Source organism: Chiloscyllium plagiosum, unplaced genomic scaffold (genome assembly GCF_037043375.1).
Source record: "Chiloscyllium plagiosum isolate Xiang-an unplaced genomic scaffold, Cpla_swu_hap1 HiC_scaffold_30, whole genome shotgun sequence".
Taxonomy (NCBI): domain Eukaryota; kingdom Metazoa; phylum Chordata; class Chondrichthyes; order Orectolobiformes; family Hemiscylliidae; genus Chiloscyllium; species Chiloscyllium plagiosum.
The window spans coordinates 56,201,111-56,219,541 of NW_028270168.1; the positions used below are offsets into that span (position 1 = coordinate 56,201,111).

General features: G+C 44.5%; 1 protein-coding gene across 3 annotated transcripts in view; it reads right to left on the bottom strand.

Moving 5' to 3' along the window:
• The window catches only part of LOC122563772 (uncharacterized), an 82,972-nt gene that overhangs the window by 10,842 nt on the left and 53,699 nt on the right, over positions 1-18,431 (bottom strand). Inside the window, exons 1-2 of one of the 3 annotated variants that reach the window (XM_043717989.2) lie at positions 16,242-16,369; positions 13,454-13,741 (exon numbers count right to left, since the gene is read on the bottom strand). The gene's annotated coding sequence lies outside the window, so the exon portion shown is untranslated. Of the gene's footprint in view, positions 1-13,453; positions 13,742-13,881; positions 16,183-16,241; positions 16,370-18,431 lie in introns of those variants that run through there. The other 2 variants (XM_043717990.2, XM_087976967.1) reach the window with 2 other exon arrangements.

Below are 18,431 nucleotides of genomic sequence, written 5' to 3' on the forward strand. Positions count from 1 at the left end.
TTTGTAGTTCAGGTTGTGGATTAGGCTGTTGACTTGCTCGCTGAGATAGGAGTGACAGGGAGCAAAGGTGAACATTTTAGGTGTCATTAACACAACAAGATGCTTGACAGAACTTGCCAAACTTAGAATCTTGAATACAGAAGCAGCTGCATGGAAACATCATTGTTCCTAAGTTTCTCTCTGAGTTCACAGTCTTGACTTGCCCAACACTCAGTTCAAGATACTTTGAAATTCTGCACATTAAAAAATTAGACTTTCAAAGTCATCGTCTTCAATCCCCATTGCAAACACCACACTCCAGCCACTGCTTCCTGTCAAAGGTGTGAGGCTAAACCAGGCTTCTTGAAAGTCTGGTGAATGATTTGCCTTCGAGATGAGCTTCCAACTTCATATCCACACTATCATTATGACCATGTTGTTACATCTCAGGAAAAGTACCTAACTCTACCCCACCTCAGCTCATCTGCTTCTGGAAATTACATGATGCATTTGTCACTACTCAGTTTGATGTTTCTGTCATACAACGTACTATTCCCCATAAATCTCAGATTATCCAGATCACTAAACAAAAAACAAATAACTACAGATACTGGAAATCTGAAACAAAACACTAATTGTTGGAGAATCGCAGCAAGTCTGTCAGCATCTATGGAGAGAAAGCAGGGTCAATATTTCAGGTCCAATGACTTTGTCACATTCCACATCACTGCTTACTATTGATTATCATGTGTGCTGAAGTAGAGAGAAAAACTTTGTTTACAAGCAGTTCTGCAGTAAGCAAGGATGTACAGACCAAAGGTTGTAAAAAAGCTTAGACAGAGGCATACAGGTTACATTGCACAAGACGTGTGCTGGTGAGATCAGCATATTCTAATAACAGCCAGGAAAAATCTGCTGGAGTGTGTGTGTGTGTGCGTGTGTGTTCTGTATCTTCTGCCTGTGAGGTTGAAGGCTCCCTCACATCAAGTTTATTTCACCTATGGTCGTTGTGCTTCGTCATAATGCAGTAGCTCAATTTTTAAAACTCAGATTCTCCCTCATAGCCATGTCCCTCAATATCTGTGTCATCTTCTCCAGCTCTGCATCTCAGAATCCAAAGAGCTGAGCCATTGTCCAACATTCTCATTCGAGATGATACTGAACCCCAGGTATCTGAACTGAAAATGTGTTGCTGGAAAAGCACAGCAGGAATCTTCCTGAAGAAGGGCTCATGCCCGAAACATCAATTCTCCTGATCCTTGGATGCTGCCTGACCTGCTGCGCTTTTCCAGCAATACATTTTCAGCTCTGATCTCAAGCATCTGCAGTCCTCACTTTCTCCCAGGTATCTGAAGCCTGGAACTGAGTGGTACAGTTAGGGCTGGGAAATAAAAAAAAGGACAGTTGAGGAATGCAGTCGAACATTCACAGCAAACTACATTCCATTCACATCGGGAGGGTAAGTTATAGATTAGAAAGACTCACCCACAAAATTCCAGTAAAATATTCCTGGAGGAAAAAGTTTCCTGTCTGGAAATGTTCACCCTCTCCTACCCTGCAAAAGGAGTTTCTAGGAGCTATCAGGCAGTGTAGGACAGTCACACACCAACATTCTCTCTTCCTGCTTCCCAACCATCAGCACGCATGCTTCCCGACTGCCTGTTCTCATTGGCCTGCATATGCACATGTTCACAGCCGCGATTGGTACTGCACCTGAGCAGTGACTCCCCCAGTGAGAATCGGGCAGTCACCCTCGCAGTGCATTCTGGGTAAAATGTATGCCATTAATAACTGATATATCCCCAGATTGCATAATTATCGATAAAATTAAACACAAACAGGCATAAAAATTGCTGAAGGGAAACTGGACTCAAAAGATTCACTCTATTTTCTTTGTTTTTGTTTCCTCTTTCTTAGCATTTCAGAATTTGGGAAAGAAACGTCTGTCCATCGACTAGTCTCCATTTCTTGTGAGGAAATTTGCTGCCAAAGGCTGAATGGCCGAGAAAGCCAAATGGGATTGAATGCTGCCCTCATTCCATCGACAAGCAGGAGACTGGAAGAACACAGCAAGCCAACAGCATCAGCAGATGGAGAAGTCAACGTTTGGGTGTAACTCTTCTTCAGGACTGCATTGGGGGTAAAGGGAGCTGCAGATAAACGGGGTTGTGGGGTAGGGTTTTGAGTGGGGAGAGGGTAGAGTGGTGAGGTGAACACAGGCAGAGGGTTACGGCCTGGGTGATCGACGGGAGGAATAAATCCAATTGTTAGCTGGAAGGAAAGGTTGTCAGAGGAATGGAAAGGAGGAGTCAGGGGCTAGGAAAGGAGTTTATTTGAAATTGGAGAACTCTGTCACCAGAACATTACTGCGCACATGCTAGAAGGTCTCAGCAGAGAATATGCTTGGAGAATACATGATGCACCTCGTGGAAGCTGAATGTGACCTCAGTAATTCTGAGTCTTAACGTCTCGCAGACCTGGGACAGAGCTTTCTGCAGTGAAGGTGTAGGACACCATGGAGCAGGCTGAATGTACGTGAACTGGAATATTCACACTCTCTTCATTGATACATCTGAGTTATAGAGTCATAGAGATGTACTGCACGGAAACAGACCCTACGGCCCAACTTATCCATGCCAACCAGATATCCCAACGCAATCTAATTCCACCAGCCAGCACCCAGCCCATATCCCTCCAAACCATTCCTATTCATATACCCATCCAGATGCCTTTTAAATATTGCAAATGTACTAGCCTCCATCACTTCCTCTGGCAGCTCGTTCCATACACATAACGTTTTCTGCATGAAAACGTTACCCCTTAGGTATCTTTTATATCTTAACCCTCTCACCTTAAACCTATGCCCTCTAGTTCTGGACTCCCCACCCCAGGGAAAAGACTTTGTCTATTTATCCTATCCATGCCCATTATAATTTTATAAACCTCGATAAGGTCACCCCTCAGCCTCCGATGCTCCAAGGAAAACAGCCCTGGCCTATTCAACCTCTCCCTACAGCTTAAAATCTCCAACCCTGGCAACATCCTTGTAAATCTTGTCTGAACCCTTTCAAGTTTTGCAACATCTTCCGATAGGAATGAGACCAGAATTGCACGCAATATTCCAACAGTGGCCTAACCAATGTCCTGTACAGCCACAACATGACCTCCCCACACCTGTACTCAATACTCTGACCACTAAACAAAAGCATACTAAATTCCTTCTTCGCTATCCTATCTACCTGCGACTCTTCTTTCAGGAAGCTACGAACCCACATTCCAAGGTCTCTTTGTTCAGCAACACTCCCTCAGACCTTATCATTAGGTGTATAAGATTTGCTTTCCCAAAATGCAGCATCTCACATTTATCAAAATTAAACTCCATCTGCCCCTCCTCAGCCCATTGGCCTATCAGATCAAGATCCTGCTGTAATCTGAGGTAAACTTCTTCACTGCCCACTACACCTCCAATTCTTGTGTCATCTGCAAACTTACCTCTTATGTTCACATCCAAATCATTTATATAAATGATGAAAAGTAGTGGACCCAGCACTGATCCTTGTGACATTCCACTGGTCACAGGCCTCTAATCTGAAAAACAACCCTCCACCACCACCACCCTCTGTCTTCTACCTTGAGCCAGTTCTGTATCCAAATGGCTAGTTCTCCCTGTATTCCATTAGCTCTAACCTTGCTAACCAGTCTCCCATGGGGAACCTTGTTAAACGCCTTACTGAAGGCCAAACAGATCACATCTACTACTCTGCCCTCATCAATCCGCTTTGTTACTTCTTCAAAAAACTAAATCATGTTTGTGAGACACGGTTTCACAAGCACAAAGCCATGTTGACTCTCCCTAATCAGTCCATGCCTTTCCAAATACATGTACATCCTCTCCCTCAGGATTCCCTCCAAAAATTTGCCCACCACCGACGTCAGCCTCACTGGTCTATAGTTCCCTGGCTTGTTCACTTTTCTTAAACAGTGGGACCACCTCAGTCAACCTCCAGTCTTCCGGCACCTCACCTGTGACTATTGATGATACAAATATCTCAGTAAAAGGCCCAGCAATCACTTCCCTAGCTTCTCACAGAGTTCTAGGGTAGACCTGATCAGGTCCTGGGGATTTATCCACTTTTATGCATTTCAAGACATCCAGCACTCCTCCTCTGTAATATGGACATTTTTCAAGATGTCACCATCTATTCCCTCTTCCACAGTAAATACTGATACAAAATACTCGTTTAGTATCTCCCACATTTTATGCGCCTCCACATAAAGGCTGCCTTGCAGATCTTTGAGGGGCCCTATTCTAGTTGGTGAGCCTTTCCAGCATTTTCTCTCATTGCAGACTTCCACCTCTCATATCTTTTTTGCTTGTGCATGTTTCAGGGATTGCTCTTAGAAATCACTGCAGAAGCACAGACGGGCAGATATATGTTGGATGAGAAAGACAGTCTCTTGCATGTGAGATTTTATTTAATTGTATCAGTTTGAGGTGGAGATGGAGGAAAAGTTGCTGATTTTCAAAAATAATCCAACTAAACAACTTCCAATTTGGTACTGTAGAGGAGACAAGTTTTGAGAGATATCGAGTTATTAAATAGGCATTATCCATGCTGTGTGAAAGAAATATTATGTTAGATGGAGGGAGCACTGGTACCTGGTCAAGGTTGTCCACACCCAGATTAGCAACTCCTGGAGCTCCATTTCTACTGAGCCCAGGAAATTCCTTTTCTACTGAATTAGAGTCAAAGTATTTATACAAAGTGAACTCAAGAGAAACATTTGTCTTTCCTGGACTGAGAATGAAAGGCTTTGGAGTGGCTGGTTATTGAAGATCGAAGGGCAGTGAGCTGGAAATTGTACTCTGTTCCCCCTCTGTCTCCAAAGATAATGCCAGACCTGCTGAGGATTTACAGCACTCTTACTTTCTTGCAGACTTTTCTTACTGCAACACATTCTTGTGTCTGTTGTAGGAATTGCTCCCAGAACCCAGTCTCGAACCATAGGCAGATCGATTAAAGAGCTGTTTTACATCCTGGAGATGGTTGGATGCAGAGGTTGGTCCGAGGCCTCCTGTGAAAGTCACTTTTTGTTACTTCCTTTTCATCCAGAGTGGAGTGCGAGGAGAAGCTGCTGGATTTAACTCCCGCACTGCTGAGACTGATCGGCTCCAATAACTTCCAATGAGAGGCTTTTAAGGGAAGTATTCCCAAGATTAGTTGCTAAACTGAAGTTGTGTGTCCAAAGTTCAGGATTTGTTTTAGGATGAGGTATTTCTCAAGAATAGTTCTAATCTAATTTTATTACTGAGACACGTCCAAGTCTAAAGAGGCCAGCATTCTCTGCTGTGCTGCTGTGACAGTTCTCCCACAGTGCTGCTCAGTAAGGAGTTACAGGATTGTCAGACAGCAGCCAAAACAGCGACATGTATCCACAAGAGGACAGTGTGCGTCTGGAGGCGAGTTTACAGCTAATGGTTTCCTACAGACGTTGGTCTTGATGTTCTTCAAGGGAGAATCTGTCAGTGTTATTTCTGTGATGTAGATGAGGAAACCATGAATTGATATATCCCACTGCTCTCACTGTCTCCCCTCCCATTGAGGGCTGAGTCTGTGAAGGCCCAGGACAGACAGTAGATTGCCATCCTTGAAGTACATTCATGAACTAGTTGAGTTTTCATGATAATTCAGTAATATTATTTCTGAGTGTCTTTCACACAAATTACCATATTCAAGCAACTCCATTTCAGAATTTCCCTTACTGTCTTAAACAATTGTCTTTCTCATACTCACCTTTTCCTAATTTAAATTTGTTTTACAGAGAATCACAGTGCCACATTTATCAGCAAGAATTCCAAACAAACATCCCATCAAGATCTGACATGAGTCAATTCATCAGGACTTGAAAACCATTGCATTGTCAATATCTGTCTGTTCTGTCTTTGGGAAAAGATTTCCAACATCAGTGTGACTGAAAACATTAAGGTACATCCATTCATGTGAATATTCCAGTGAACGACTGTGGACAGGTCTTGAGCCAATACCACAGCTTAAAATAACATCACCCTATTCACAGTGGGGAGAATCTGTATCCCTGTCTTGTGTATGGGTGAGGAGTCAGCTGATTATCCAGTATGGAGAGACATGAGGATACCTGCACCACAGAGAAACCATGGAAATATGGGGACTGTGGGAAGAGTTTCAAATACTCATCCCAGCTGGAAGCTCATCGACGCACTCACCACTGGGGAGAGGTCGTATACCTGTTGTGTGTGTGGGAAGGGATTCACTCGGTCGTTTGACCTTCTGAAACCTGAACATACTCACATTGGGGCGAGGCCATTCACTTGCTCCGAGTTTGGGAAGGGATTCAGTGACTCATCCAATCTCCTGACACACCAATGAGTTCACATTGGAGACAGGCCATTCCCCAGCTCCGAGTGTGGCAAGTAATTCTCTGTTATCCGACCTCAGTGCACGCCAACTGGTTCACACTGCTGAAAGACCTTTCCAATGTTCGCACTGTGACAACTTCAACTGCAGACATGAAGTGCTGACACATGAACACAGTCACACTAATGAGAAGCCATCCCCGTGCTCCAAATGTCAGAAACAATTTGTCCATTCAAAAAAACCTTCTGAGGCACAAGCTAGTCTACACTGGTGAGAAGTTGTTACCTGCTCCCTCATGGGAAAGGAGTTACTCTGTCATCCCACCTGCTGAGATACCAGCCAGCTCACAACTGACTGCAGAGCAGCTGTCTGTTGCTGCTGTTGTTCTTCGTAAAGCTTTGAGTTATCCATCCCCCAGAGGACTGGGTAATTGATATGACGGAGAATTGATCCATCCACTGGAGAGCAGGAAGCAGGTGTAGTGGAACAGAAAAATATCTACTGCTTATGATGTGTCATGGAGAAGCAAGCAGAGAGACACAGAGTGAGAAGGAGTGACTGTGACTTTGATTCATCACATTTTAATTCATTCATTCAAAGTGTGACCCATTGCAGCCAGAGCTGGGCCTCCACACACACACTGACACGGAGAGACACAAAACCATATTCATAGACACACATACACCCAGACAGAGAGAACACATAGACAGGTCACATCAACAGACACAGAAAAACAAAGATACACAGGCACACAGAGAGAGACACAAACACAGATACACACACATAGGCACTCAAAAAAACATCCATATAGAGATACACACAAACACTGTTCCACAGCATATCTCCACGGTTGAACTCAAGTTCATTTATACAATAAGCTTGATCATTTGCACAATAGATTTGTGTAATTACCGTTCGTTTGTGAAATGGTTTGATGCATTTGTAGATTTCTCAGAAACTCAAAGTAAACCTGCTGATTTTGAACTAGATGAGAGATTAGATTCCCTACAGTGTGGAAACAGGCCTTTCGGCCCAACCAGTCCACACCAACCCTCCGAAGAATAACCCACCCAGACCCATTTCCCTTTGACTAATGCACCTAACACTATGGGCAATTTACCAAGGCCAATTCACCTGACCTGCACATCTTTGGTCTGTGGGAGGAAACCGGAGCACCCAGAGGAAACCCATGCAGACATGGGGAGAATGTGAAAACTCCACACAGTCAGTCGCTCGAAGCTGGAACTGAACCTGGCACCCTGGTGCTGTGACGCACTGAGCATGACTTGTTCACTTCAGTCCCACTTATACCTTGTGTTGATCTGTGTGAAAAATTCTGTTGTCCCTTGTGAAATAAATATGTTCATTGTTTGCAGAAGTCTGTGTTCTGCTGTCTAAATGAATCTGAGTTGTGGTTGCTGCCAGTTTGAAACAACAGCAGCTTTGTCTTGGTATGGATTTCAAGTCTGAGATGAAGTGGGAGAAGGACAGGGACAAACAGAGGCAGTCTGGACTAAAGTATTCAGCTGCTTTTTCCCCTCACACCACTTCCTTTCCCTTCGAATCTCATAAATATGCCTCTTGGTGTGGTTCATACCTGGGGAAGGTTTGCTCCAGTAAACAGAGCTGGGAGCCAACTGGATGAGTTGAGGTTTGGGTGGAGACGGGTCATTGAGTGACAGACCTGAAAGTATTTGAAATAGCTCCTTGCAGCCATTGCAGCCATTGACCAGGCGAAGAAGGCAGTATCAGAGATTTCTGTCTGTCTCTACATCTGTGTAAGGGTATTGTTGGAATCTCAATGTTAGTTTTGATCCATTAACCTACCACATGCCACCCTCTCCCTGAAGCAAATCCCAGAAGCAGGGTCTGGCCCTCCTGGAAGTGAGAGAGCGTGAGAAACTAGTGAGGAAGCTCGGACCCCAACTACAACAGTGAATATCACTTCTCCAGTCTCTCCATAACTCCTGTATGTTTCTCTGACTTCTTTTCACTTTTCTTGCTCTCTCTCTCTCTACCTCTCTTTTATTTGTGCTCTCTTACTTTGTCTCGTTCCTTTGTACTTCTACCGCTTTCTGCCTTTGTCTCTGTTCTTTCTCACACCTTATTTTTGTAATCCCATTTCTTTTTCATGCCGTTTTTCTTTGGTTTCATTCTCTACCTCGTCTTTCTGTCTTTATCTCTGTTCTTGCTCACAGTTTACATTTTCCCTCTTCTTGTTTCCTCTCTTTTTCCTAATTTGTGTTACCTTGTCTCTTTTTTCACTGTGTCTTTACAGATCTCTGCCAGGTTCTGCAGCCCCTCTACAAATTATACATCCCCAAAATGATGCCGTCCTCCCACCAAGTTGTGTGTCCCCAACAAATTTTGTAGTCCCACAATATTGCACCCTCTCTATCCCTCAGATGTTTGCACACCCTCTAACATTGGTTCTTCTCCTGAACCCCAGTTTGTGTGGCCCCATCCAATTTTGCAAACCCACAAATCTTGCTGTCCCTGTGCTAAATTATACATCCTCAATGCTATATTCCGTCCAAAAATGGACATCCCATTTTGTCCCCCCAAAACTTGGACGTGCACCTCTCAAATGTTGCACCGCTCCAAATATTGTGCCCCAAATAGTGTGCACCACCCTGACTTTACATGCCCCAGTTTTGTGCCACCAATCTTGTGCAAACTCCTCCAGTTTTGCACCCCCTGATATTATTCTCTCTTGCAGCCCCCAGAATGTCCCCACTAAATTATGCACTGCCTCATTTTGCTGCTCTCCATGTCTTCCTCAGCCCCAATTATACAGTACCCAATATTTTGCTGAGTGTCCCAAAAGTTTTACACATTCTCCCAAATTTTGCACACCCCCAAGATTTGTGCCGCTGCCAAATTTTGGATTGCTAAGATTTTTTTTCTATATTCATTCATGAGATGAGGACATTGCTGGCTGGGCAGCATCTATTGCCTACCCCTAATCTCAGACAGCAGTTAAGAGGCAACCATATTGTTTTGGGTCTGGAGTCACATATAGGCCAAACCACGTAAGGATGGCAGTTTCCTTCCCTAAAGGACATTAGTGAACCAGATGGGTTTTTCCTGACACTATCACATAAAATCCCCCTATTTTTGTGCCTCCAAATTTTACACTTCCCCAAATGCTGTATCAGAATGAGTATCAGAAATAAGGTGGGTGAACTTAAGGCGTGGATCGGTACCTGGGACTACGATGTTGTGGCCATCACGGAAACGTGGATAGAGAGGGACAGGAATGGTTGTTGGAGGTTCCTGGTTACAGATGTTTCAGTAAGATTAGGGAGGGTGGTAAAAAAGGAGGGGGGGTGGCGTTGCTAATTAGAAATGGTATAACGGCTGCAGAAAGGCAGTTCGAGGGGGATCTGCCTTTGGAGGTAGTATGGGCTGAAGTCAGAAATAGGAAAGGAGCAATCACCTTGTTGGGTGTTTACTATAGGCCCCCCAATAGCAGCAGAGATGTGGAGAAACAGATTGCAAAACAGATTTTGGAAAGGTGCAGAAGCCACAGGGTAGTAGTCATGGGCGATTTCAACTTCCCAAATATTGATTGGAAGCTCTTTAGATCAGGTAGATTGGATGGGGCGGTGTTTGCGCAGTGTATCCAGGAAGCTTTTCTAACTCAGTATGTAGACTGTCCGACCAGAGGGGAGGCCATATTGGATTTGGTACTTGGTAATGAACCGGGACAAGTGATGGGCTCGTTAGTAGGTGAACATTTTGGTGATGGTGACCACAATTCTGTGACTTTCACCTTGGTTATGGAGAGAGATAGGTGCGTGCAACAGGGTAGGTTTTACAATTGGGGGAAGGGTAATTACGATGCTGTAAGACAGGATCTGAGGAGCATAAGTTGGGAGCATAGGCTGTCGGGGAAGGATGTTGTGGAAATGTGGAACTTTTTCAAGGAACAGATACGACGTGTCCTTGATATGTATGTACCGGTCAGGCAGGAAAGAAATGGTCGTGTGAGGGAACCTTGGTTGACGAGGGAGGTTGAATGTCTTGTAAAGAGGAAGAAGGAGGCTTACATAAGGTTGAGGAAACAGGGTTCAGACAGAGCAGTGGAGGGATACAGGATAGCCAGAAGGGACCTGAAGAAAGGGATTAGGAGAGCTAAGAGAGGGCATGAAAAATCTTTGGCGGATAGGATCAAGGATAACCCAAAGGCATTTTATGCGTATGTGAGAAACATGAGAATGACGAGAACGAGGGTAGGTCCGATCAAGGACAGTGGTGGGAGACTGTATATTGAGTCGGAAGAGATAGGAGAGGTCTTGAATGAGTACTTTTCTTCAGTATTTACGAACGAGAGGGACCGTATTGTTGAAGAGGAGAGTGTGAAACGGACTGGTAAGCTAGAGGAGATACTTGTGAGGAAGGAAGATGTGTTGGACATTTTGAACAACTTGAGGATAGACAAGTCCCCCGGGCCTGACGGGATATATCCTGGGATTATGTGGGAAGCAAGAGAGGAAATTGCAGTACCGTTGGCAATGATCTTTTCGTCTTCACTGTCAACGGGGGTGGTACCAGGGGACTGGAGAGTGGCGAATGTTGTGCCCCTGTTCAAAAAAGGGAATAGGGATAACCCCAGGAATTACAGGCCAGTTAGTCTTACATCGGTGGTAGGCAAAGTAATGGAAAGGGTACTGAGGGATAGGATTTATGAGTATCTGGAAAGACAGTGCTTGATTAGGGACAGCCAGCACGGATTTGTGAGGGGTAGGTCTTGCCTTACAAGTCTTATTGAATTCTTTGAGGAGGTGACCAAGCATGTGGATGAGGGTAGAGCAGTGGATGAAGTATACATGGATTTTAGTAAGGCATTTGATAAGGTTCCCCATGGTAGGCTTATGCGGAAAGTCAGGAGGCATGGGATAGAGGGGAATTTGGCCAATTGGATAGAAAACTGGCTAACCGGTCGAAGTCAGAGAGTGGTGGTAAATGGTAAATATTCAGCCTGGAGCCCAGTTACAAATGGAGTTCCGCAGGGATCAGTTCTGGGTCCTCTGCTGTTTGTAATTTTTATTAATGACTTGGATGAGGGAATCGAAGGGTGGGTCAGTAAATTTGCAGATGATACGAAGATTGGTGGAGTTGTGGATAGTGAGAAGGGCTGTTGTCGGCTGCAAAGGGACTTAGATATGATGCAGAGCTGGGCTGAGGAGTGGCAGATGGAGTTCAACCCTGCCAAGTGTGAGGTTGTCCATTTTGGAAAGACAAATAAGAATGCGGAATACAGGGTTAACGGTAGGGTTCTTAGTGAGGTGGAGGAACAGAGGGATCTTGGGGTCTATGTTCATAGATCTTTGAAAGTTGCCAATCAAGTGGTTAGAGCTTGTAAGAAGGCCTATGGTTTATTAGCGTTCATTAGCAGAGGGATTGAATTCAAGAGTCGTGAAGTGATGTTGCAACTGTACAGGACTTTGGTTAGGTCACATTTGGAGTACTGTGTGCAGTTCTGGTCGCCTCACTTTCGGAAAGATGTGGAAGCTTTGGAGAGGGTGCAGAGAAGATTTACCAGGATGTTGCCTGGAATGGAGAATAGGTCGTATGAGGATAGGTTGAGAGTGCTAGGCCTTTTCTCGTTGGAACGGCGAAGGATGAGGGGTGACTTGATCGAGGTTTATAAGATGATCAGAGGAATAGATAGAGTAGACAGTCAGAAACTTTTTCCCCGGGTACAACAGAGTGTTACAAGGGGACATAAATTTAAGGTGAAGGGTGGAAGGTATAGGGGAGATGTCGGGGTGGGTTCTTTACCCAGAGAGTGGTGGGGGCATGGAATGCGCTGCCTGTGGGAATGGTAGAGTCAGAATCTTTGGTGACCTTTAAGCGGCAATTGGATAGTACATGAATGGGTGCTTAAGCTAGGACAAATGTTCGGCACAACATTGTGGGCCGAAGGGCCTGTTCTATGCTGTATTGTTCTATGTTCTATGTTGTGTTCTTTGTCCCCACCTCAGATTTTTACTCCCCCCCAATAATTTTTGACCTTTCCTCAAACATTATCCCTCCCCATATATTTGTGCCATTCCGAATTTACACCCTCCCCACATTTTGGATGCAAAACTGGAGGGTGTGACACCACATTCCCCTTTTCTCCTCCAAGTTTTACACCTTTCAATTTTGCCCCCACCCTCCAATTTTTAAACTACCCCAAGCACCTCAATAAGATTCCATCTCTAACTCACTCCCATGCATCTATGACTCTGTACATAAATCACCTCAAACCCCTTAATTAGATTTTAGTCTGTAACTCACTCCCAGGTGTCCATTAGTCTATATAAAAACCAGCCTGAATCCCTGGATTAGATTCTAGTCTGTTACTCACTCGTGATTTTGTTATCGTCTTTATAAAACAACTCAAAATTCCTCAATTAGATTTGACTATAACACACTCTCCAGAATGTGTTATGCTCTATATAAAACCCTTGTCCCCTTGAATAGATTTCAGTTTGTAATTCATTTCCTGTTGTGTTATGCTTTAAATAAATTCACTGAGACCATCAATGAGATTCCAGCCAGTAGAAACTGAATAACTGAATGTTAAACTGGGAGCAGGAAAAGAGAGAGCTGCAATTTAGTTTCTGCTACATTCTGTTTCTCCAAACAAATAATTTTATGAAGTGCAGAGATTCAATAAGGCAGCTCACTACCACTTTCTCAAGGGCTGATAGAAATGGGGGATAAATGCTGATCCAGCCAGTGATGCTCTCATCCCCAGAACAAATGAAAATATACAATGCCTTTGCCCTCATCATCAACTGCTACTGCCGCAGTCGAACTCAATGTGATGTGATTCCTATCCCAGGACACTCACTCCCTTCTGTATCTGAATCCTGCAACATCTCCCCATTTAAATTAAAAGATCTCTAAACATTCTTCCTGATAAACATCATACTCTCCACTCTGTACCACATCAGACAATGTTTTACCCACTCACTGACCATCTCTACATTGCTCAGTTTGTATACCCTTTACATCCTCTTCACTACTTATCTTCCAAATGATTTTCAGCAAGAAAATGTTCAATTTTTAAATCAAAGACTGACCTGAACTGATGCCTGTTGGAAATCCAAATATCCTTCTGTTGCTCTCTGTCCCTTGGTCAGCGTGTTTCTGTCTGTTTCTCTCTCCTCTTCTAGAATATCTGTAATTGCCACTTTCATCCATCGGCCTTCTTGAATTGGTTCATTGTGAGCATGTCCCCTGTACAATCACAGCAAGCCTTCCTCACTTCCCTAGTCCAAAGCCGTGGTAATAACTGGCAACCCATTAGTTGTTCTATTAATAGTTGGTGACACCATGACATTAGGTTTTCATGAATCGTGTTCAACAATCTGAAAAATAATGTTTAATAACTTAAGTTCAAGGGTAAAGGACTACATACACACATACACGCGCACATATATTTATTAGGAGCATGGAATGTCAGATTAACACAGGACATTAACACAGCTGTGTCAGAATCAAGGCTTACCTCCCTGTGAAACCAGACAGGCTCCTGTATCACACATTGTGTTGGAATCAAATGTTATTTGTGGGAGCAGACCATAGCACATGGGATAGGATGACTGCATGGGTGGATATTAAGGACCAGGAATTTAATAGAAAATCAGAACAGAAGAGAGCGAATCAAATAAAGAACTTGGAGTTGAATTTGTGGAGTGGTCCCATTTTTATTGAGAATGTTTGACCAGTGACGTTTTGATGCTATCGTCTCAATGGCAAGAATTCAAGGATAAATCTTTGTATGTTTGTGTGTGTATCCAATGCAATTTTTTAACTGTACCAGGGAGTGGTTGATGGGGACATTGGAGAGCAACTTTACTTTCTTTCCATACCAATGCTATCCTGTGTGGGCGGCACGGTGGCACAGTGGTTAGCACTGCTGCCTCACAGCGCCAGAGACCCGGGTTCAATTCCCGATTCAGGAGACTGACTGTGTGGAGTTTGCACGTTCTCCCCGTGTCTGCGTGGGTTTCCTCCGGGTGCTCCTGTTTCCTCCAACAGTCCAAAGATGTGCAGGTCAGGTGAATTGGCCATGCTAAATTGCCCGTAGTGTTAGGTAAGGGGTAAATGTAGAGGTATGGGTGGGTTGCGCTTCGGCGGGTCGGTGTGGACTTGTTGGGCCGAAGGGCCTGTTTCCACGCTGTAATGTAATCTAGTCTAATCAGTCCTGGAATTGCTTGATGAGGATACAGTAAAGGGAGCTTTACTCTGTATCTAATACCATGTTTACATTACCTGGGAGTGTTTGATGGGGCTATGTAGGGGATGTTTGCTTTGGAACACAGGAACAGGGGTAGGCCATTCAGCCCTCAAGCCTGCTCCATCCTTCAATGGAATTATGATTGACCTGTAGCCTATTGGCCTGACCCCAATACCTTCCTCTGGCTCATATCCCTTTACGTAGCAAAAACCTATCTATCTCAGTGGAAGAGAGTTCCAACATCTACCATCCTTTGTGGGTCAAAGTGCCTCCTCAATGCTCAGACTCTGCTCCCTCATTCTCAAGTCTTCAACGAGTGGAAATAGTTTATCTTTATCAACCCTGTCTTGTCCTATTAAGAACTTAAAGTCTTCAATCAGATCAGCTCTTAACCTTCTAAATTCTCCAGATAACACTGCTCATTTGTATAATCCCTCCTCAGAACATAATTCGTGATGTCTATTTATAAACCATCCCAAACCTCAATAAGATTCCAATCTGTTACACACTCCCACGTATCTGTTATTCTACATATAAACCGCATTGAAATCTAATAGAGGTTCAATCTGTAACTCACTCCTTCAATCCAGTTATTCTAAATCTAAACCACCTCTAACGCTTTGATTAGATTCTAGTCTGTAACTCATACCTGAGTATGTGTTATTCTATGTATATGACACAAACGCCTCGATTAGATTCCAACCAGTAACTCAGTCATGTGATTCTATAATTCTCTATATAAACGAGCTCAAACCCCTCAGTTAGATTCTAATCTGCAACTCACTTACATGCATCTGTTATTTTAAGTATGAACCACCACAAATCTCTCGATAAGCTTCCAATCTGTAAGTCACTTCCATGTATCTGTGACTCTGTACGTAAACCAGTCTGAATCCCTCAATTAGATTTCAGTCTGCAATGCTCTCCTGTGTATCTGGTATTCTACATACAATCAACTCCGAACCCTTCAGATTCCAGTTTCTAACTCATTCCAAGGTATCTACTTTTCTACATAAAAACCATGACCAATCCCCTCAATTAGATTCCAGTCTGTAACAAACACCCCAACCACTTAATTACATTCAAAATGGTAACCCACTCTTGGGCATCTGTGACTCTGGACACAAACCACCTCAAACCCCTCAACTACATTCAATGCTGTAACTCTCAGTCTTGAGTATTTGTTATTCTGTATAAACACCACACATCCCCTGGATTAGATTCCTGTCTGTAACTCACTCCATCGTACCTGTAACACTGTATATAAATTATCCCAAATCCCTCCATTAGACTTCTGACTGTAAGTCAACTCCCCTTTGGGGCTGCTGGTGACGTCAGGATGGGGATACTTGACAGTGAGTTTAACTGTGTCTCTCTCCTCAGACTATACCTGTCCCTCACATTATGGATTGGGACATTATCAAGAGAACTTTACTTTGTCCCAGATGCAATGTCTGAACAGTCTAGGGACTGGTTGATGGGGACAGAGCTGGGAATCTTTACTTTGGGGCAGAGGAACAGAAGGCCATTCAGCTCATTGAGACGAGAATCTGATCGAGGGGATCGTGGTGGTTTAAGCGTAGGGTAGTGTTCGACGCAATATTGCGGCACAAGGAATTCATAATTACTCAAGATCTGAAGTCCCAAATATAGGTTTTCCGGAGCCGCAAGGAGCCCCCGGCTGCTGCCCTGAAACATTCACCAGGTTTCGGCCGCCATCTTGGTTCACCGGGGGAGGCGGGGGTCAGCGCGGTGACGTCACCGTATGTGGGCGGTGTCATGTGTCGCCCCGCCCCCCATCCCGGCTCTCCACAAACCTGAGCTCTGTGGGTTTGTTTGGTTACTTCTGGTGGGAGGGAGGGCTTACTGCGGGAAAAGGGCATATATGAAGGGGAGCTAAAGCTGGTTGTGATAAAAAAAAGCAGCAATCCCAGTAGAATTCAACTCCTGTAACCCCAGGAAATTTACAGGACTCTCAGCAGCTGGATACCTTACTGAATCCTTCCTGCACTTGGAGCAGGGGAATGGTCAGTCCCCTGTGTGACTGCACCATTGGGTGGGCAGCTCAAGTGGGAAACAGTATTCCTGTCATTGTCCTGATATTTCCACCGGATCTACATAGTGTCTTATCTCTCGACTAGATGGTCAGATTAATTCTAGTCCAATGCACAGAACATTGAATAGTGCACAAAGTCATTTCAAGTTAAAGCTCTTTCCATAGTCAGAACATTCGCACTCAAGCTGTGCAACAGCTTTCTCTACCGTCTACTGCAAGACCATATGTAATATGAATAGGAGTAGGCCACTGGGCCATTCCTGATGAAGGGCTAATGCCCAAATGTCAATTCTCCTGTTCCTTGGATGATGCATAACTAGCTATGCTTTTCCACAACCACATTCTTCAACTCTGATCTCCAGCATCTGCAGTCCTCACTTCCTCCATTCGGCCATTTAAGCCTGTTCTGCCATTCAATAGTGTGAGAGACGATTTCGGTACAAACAACTGAGATGTGCATGACCCCAGGGTCTAAGGGGAATAGAGCCATAGGGGTAGGGTAAAACATGCTTCTCTGTAATAAAAGACGAGACATCTGCTGCTACGGGTTGATAAGACCACTCACATTGACAGAGTAGAAAAACAAGTCCTTGATTGATAAGACCACTCACACAGAATAGAAAAACAAGTCCTTGATTAATAGGACCACTAACTCTGACAGAGAAGAATAAGTCCTTGACTGATAAGACTACAGGGTAAGAAGAAAAAAACAACTCGGGAGACATCTGCTATAGACTTTAAGATAAGGATATAGAATGGAAAATTACTGAACGGTTTAGAATGTGAACCTCGTGACTCTTTAGAGCCACAGAGGGGGGGGACTTGTCCTGTATTTAATCAGAAGACATTGTTAGCCTCGGGCGCTTTTCTCAGAAGAGTGCCCAACTCTGCAGACTTGCTAATAAAACTTTGTTTTCCTGAATTTGTCTAGAGCGATTATTGAGAAGCGATTTTCGTTTCTAACAAACTTGGGGGCTCGTCCGATCAACACTCCGGCCGCGAGGGGGGCTGAGGAAGGACATCGGAGAAGGTGCACCCTGCCGAGTTCGGCAGTCCCTGATTCCTTGCTTGTCGCCCCGCGCGGCTTGAGCGAGTGATATCCGGAAGGCTCAGGAGAACAAAGGAGGGGTGTGGCCGAGGCAGTGGGGACGGTTAACGATCGAGTAATTTCGGTGCACCGAACCCAGGTAAGAACAGACTTGCGGGAACCGTCTTTCCAGAGAACTGGGGACCTGCGGAGTGCCTGTAGATTTTTCTACAGAGACGTGGGACTCAGGAATCTAGAGACCGGGGCTCGTCTGTGCGAGATTTTGCAGAGACCGTGTTTGCGGAGGAACGTGGACCTACGGGGTGCCTGTAGATTTTTCTACAGAGACGTGGGACACAGGAATCCAAAGACCGGGGGTGCCTGCAAAGGGACCTGGGCGATCACAGGACTGAAGGTCCGGGAATTGGCTAAATAGTGATAGATTATCACGGGATAATACAGGAATCTCCGATTTTACAAAGTCCTCGGCAATGGGAAATAAGGGATCCCAGGCGGATAAGGGAGAGGTAGGCTTGAGCGTAGACAATGAAAAATACCCCGGGGTACCTGCCGATAGTCCGTTAGGTATAATGTTAAATAATTGGGGTCAGGGTAGGGAAAAAGGACAATCTAGACAGAAGATGGTGAAATACTGTCGAACGTGGTCCCAAAAACCTATTCAGGGTGACTCAGTGTGGTGGCCTAAATTCGGCACTGATGAAGACTGGGTCCGGC